At 34.7% G+C, this 4,939-nt stretch overlaps 1 pseudogene; it reads left to right on the top strand.

The window, feature by feature from the left end:
- Positions 1 to 1,021: 1,021 nt before the first annotated feature.
- LOC149214614 (transcriptional repressor ILP1 pseudogene) lies at positions 1,022 to 1,978 on the top strand (annotated as a pseudogene).
- The last annotated feature ends 2,961 nt before the right edge of the window (positions 1,979 to 4,939 follow it).

The raw sequence follows: 4,939 nt of genomic DNA, 5'->3' as shown, positions 1-4,939 counted from the left end.
TAAACAACAATTAAATTTCATTCTCTTGTCTTCATTTCAAGTTTCTAGTTTTATGTAATCAATGATTTCTCTATGATACTGTAGGGAAGGACAACCAGGACCTCCTTAGTTAGGAGCCTCTTCCCTTGCATATTATATTGAATCGTAAATAATTTAGCTAGACATAGAGTTAGTTGCCTACTCCTGCATATATATTGCTGGCACCATCACAAGCTTACGAGTTTCCCTGGTCGATAATTTAATGTAGCAATTTAAGCCCAATAAATTGCCCAACATTTTGGCGCCGTTGTCGGGGATAGTGCTAAGGGATTAGGCATTAGAAATTTAATTCAGTTCTAGTATTTTTCTTTAGACAAAATAATTTGTGAAACCTGGTGACAGCAAGATCTTCACAAAGAAGTTTAAGTTTGAGTTTTCTGATGGTTTAGTGTTTAGCTAGTTTTAAATTTCGTCTTTTCAAGAACAACCCCCCTGCATAAATAAAAAAAAAATCAAGCGATTAGTATGCTCTCTTCGTGCGCTTTGTGCGATCAGGAAGACTAGAAAATCTATTGATTTTGTTCAAATAAAAATACTCTCGCTGGGAAAACTAATTTGCAAAAAGACAATAAAGAATTTTGTGAATAAAAAAAAAAAACATCTTTAAATTTTTAGATGAAATTTAGTTTTTTAATTTTAGAAAAAAAAATTCCGCAAATAATAATAATATATGTATCACATATATACATATTATTATTGAAAAAATTAACCATTTCTTTTGTTTTTTTATTAAAAAAAAAAAAAAACTAACTTCATTTTAGTTATTGTTTAATGTTAGAATATTTCTTTATTAGGTTTTAATAAAAAAATGGTTGATTTTACCACTTTAAAAAAAAAAAACATCTCAACTTAAATAACAAATTAAAAAAAAATGTTTTTTTTTTTAAATTGTTGTTTAACAAAATAAAATCTAAAGCAATAAATAAAATCAACATTTGAGGGATGGAAAAAGCTCTTCTCCTCAACTTATCGTGATGCTTATATGTCTTTGAGTGCACCCGCAATTTTCTCCCCATATGAGGGATGGAAGAAGCTCTTCTCCTCAACTTATCGTGATGCTTATATGTCTTTGAGTGCACCCGCAATTTTCTCCCCATATGTACGGTTGGAACTCCTAAAGTGGGATCCACTATACGAAGATGATTTGAATAATATGCAATGGCATACTCTGCTTTTTTATTATGGTATGCCAGAAAATGCCAGCGATTTTGAACCAGACGATGCTGATGCAGACCTTGTTCCAGGACTTGTGGAGAAGGTTGCATTACCAATTTTGCATCATGAAGTTGCACATTGCTGGGATAGGTTGAGTACAAAAGGGACCAAAAATGCAGTTTCTGCAGTACAAGTAATTCTGACCTACATTCCTCTGTCAAATGAGGCGCTGCAAGAATTGTTGGCAGCAGTTCGTATGCGCTTGGCTGAAGCAGTTGCAGAACTACAGGTGCCAAATTGGAGCATTCCTGTAATGAACGCTGTATCTCAGGCAGCACGGATTGCTGCATATAAATTTGGTATGTCTGTTCGACTGCTAAAGAACATTGGTTTATGGAAAGGGATCTTGGCAATGCCAGTTTTGGAGCAGCTTGCCCTGGATGAACTTTTATGTGGGAAAGTGCTTCCCCATCTAAGGAACATTGTGCAGAATATTCATGATGCAATTACAAGGACTGAAAGGGTTGTTGCAGCATTATTGGGTGTTTGGACTGGTCCCAATTACTGTGGGGAACTTAGCTGCAAATTGCTTCCTCTGGTTGAATACATAGTAACTCTTGGAAAAGAGCTTGAGAAAAAGCAAGCACTAAGTGCCAGCACTGAAGATATATCTGGTCTTGCTCGTCGGCTGAAAAAGATGTTAATTGAGTTAAATGAATATGACAAAGCTCGGCGCATATTGAAGACTTTCATGTGGGTTGTGGTTAAATTTTCCCGATTATGATGCGCCCACACAGATCTGGAAGCCGGAAGAAAGGAACACTCAATATGTTGAGGCAGCCATGACTGTTCCCAATGGGGCCTTGTTTCCTATGAGTGGCATTAACATTGCATTCGATAGAGAAATCATTGGTCTTGCAATGTTCTCTGGGCTCGGTAGTTTTGGATCTGGCAAAACTGCGTTGTCCCGGCACAGTACTCTGGAAGAAATATGTGATCACCTTAGGTATGGGGATCAAAACAGGGCTGCCTTATGTGTGGCGAAAGGAACTTGGGGATCCCGTGGCTAACCTTGAGGGAGATGCAAAGGGTGCTCAGTGGCTTGAAGAGGTTGTGCCATTTTTCCAAACAGTTCGCCTACCTCGCTTGGTCTATGTTTCTAGAGAAAAGAGACCTGGATTCAATCATCATAAGAAAGCAGGCGCAATGAATTCGTAGGTTCGAGTCTCGGCTGTTCTTACAAATGCTCCTTATATGCTGAACTTGGATTGAGATCATTATATAAACAATAGCAAGGCAATTCATGAATCCATGTGTTTCATGATGGATCCTACTGTTAAAAGAAAGTCTGTTATGTGCACCGTCGAGTGCAAGGCGTAGGATTGTAGTATCTTCTTTTTGGAGAGACCGCATATAAAATGGCCGCTGCTGCTGCTCAGCACTTTGTAGCCTGCCAGTCTCGCATTACTAATTCTACCAGAAGTCGTTCTTCGGGGACTGCATTGCCCTCAAAGAATAGCGGGAGCAGTAATGCGTTGTTGTAATTGCACTTTCATCCATAGGTACATCAACGAAAAACAAAACCTCCATATTCCTTCACCTGCCAATATTCACGTTTTGTTTGGATTTCTTTTTCCATTTTTAGTTTAAATTTGTTTTGTATTTATTATATTATATTTATTTATATTTATATTTGTTTTATATATATAGATTTTCATTTAATGATTTGATTTCTTTTGATTTATATTGGTATATTAGTAGTTATCATTTTTTTAAGGAGTGATTTGTTTTGATTGTGTGATTTGTTTTTGTATATATTTAGTTATGATTAATATGTTTTGATTTATATAATATTTAATTTGTATATATATGATTGTATTAATATATTAATTATATTAATATGATTGTATTAATTATGTTAATATATTAATATATTATTTTTTGTTATCAAGTTTCATATAAAAAATAATAACAATTGTTGTTTAGAAAGATTAAAAAAAAAAAAAAAAGTAAACATTGGCATGTGAAGGGTACTAGCATAAAACAAACTATGAAAATTGAGAGAATTAGAAGAATTATAAAAAGAGGATGAAAACTTTGAGAGGCATGAAAATTGAGAGAATCATGAGCAAAAAAAAAAAAAAAACACTTTTCACAAAATTCACACAGGTTTGAAAATAAATAATGGAACTTTTGGAAGCATAATTTAAAAGAACATTTGGTGGATTCGCTGATTAACTTGCATAGAATTGACAATTTGATATTGTTGTATGCTTTTATAACGTACTAATCCACAGGACACAGCAAATGCCAAACTTTTTGCCATGCACAAAAGTACAAAAACAGGGAGTATTACTTTTCATGGTTATTTTGAAGAATGGATTGAATTTAATATCATGATTAAGTCAATTTCAACACTATGATTGTCCTTAATTTGTTTTATTTGTTATGAAATTTTTGCTTAAGAATCATGAAGAAACTGGCCATTTCTTCATGAGCACACTTATGTTTTCTTTGTACCAAGTTTTTTTACAGGTTACAGGATAATCAAGTGATCATAAGGAGATTGCATTGTGCGCACAATGGGTCTTCAAACGACTAATTTCATGAAAAATTCTAAAAGACAAATCCATGTCCACAACCATTACTTTGCACTCCCTTTTTACAAAAGATTTTCCACCAATTGTCAATCCACAAAGCATACCATTTCCATGTCCATTTTTCACAGCAAGAATATTAATCCTTACATCCATTGTCATTTCCCTTGTCATTACCATTCCCCTTCATTTCTGCAATAAAACCCTGCTTGAGTCAAAGTCCTAGAGTCTAATTATCTTTGTAAAAACACCTAGAGGCTTGCATGCCTTAATGGCAAGTACTCTTGCCAATGAACAATGGGAGTACATTAATATCCCTTGTTCGTTGGATCTTGTAGGTGACTCGACCACGACAAATTTATTCGTACCTACAAAGATGTGTTAGGCATCCTGACTCCCATTGGAATCAATGGTGGGAGTTCCTGTGTTGGCTAGGGGCATTCATTAACGGCCACTAAGTCAATAACTTCTTGCTATGTTCGACATCGACACATTTAATCACATAGTAAGATTTGTGCCATCGAGCGTTGAAGACTTGAAGACCTGTATTTGTAGCAGATGAAGCCGAGTTCCTTTCATTGTTTTTTCGGTTTGTCATCACTTGAGGACAAATCAGTTTGTCATCACTTGAGGACAAGTCAATAAATAAGGTTGAGGGGGAAGTGTAACTTCTATATTTTGTATACCTTCCAAGCCTTATATATTTTCAGCCACATTTAGCAGATTCTGAACATTCAGCAGAAGATCCAACATCAGATCTAGCAGCAGATGCAACAACAATAAAAGATTCACTCTTTCGATTTCATCCACCATTTTCACAACCAAGTAAAGAAGACTATGAACAACAATTTTTGCAGCCACACGTGTACAACTCTCATCCATTTTTGGAAGGGTAATTTAAGGTATGATATTTTCTAACTTTTAACCATTAAATTCCTTGAAATGTTAGAATAATAATTTTTGGAAAAACTTCACTTCCTTTCCTCATTTCACATAACTGCTCAAACCATCCGTTTAAGGGGAAGGATACATTTACATACATACTTTATCACATTCATTTAACATCCACATTCATATATCATATTCTAAACCCCACTTACCTTCAAAATATATTCACTATTACATGAGCATACAAATGGCTTTGTCAA

This window comes from Pinus tabuliformis, chromosome 1_1 (assembly GCF_031772625.1).
Source record: "Pinus tabuliformis cultivar Carrire ecotype Pingquan chromosome 1_1, CPIR1, whole genome shotgun sequence".
NCBI lineage: Eukaryota > Viridiplantae > Streptophyta > Pinopsida > Pinales > Pinaceae > Pinus > Pinus tabuliformis.
This window is presented reverse-complemented; position numbering and strand designations above follow the sequence as displayed.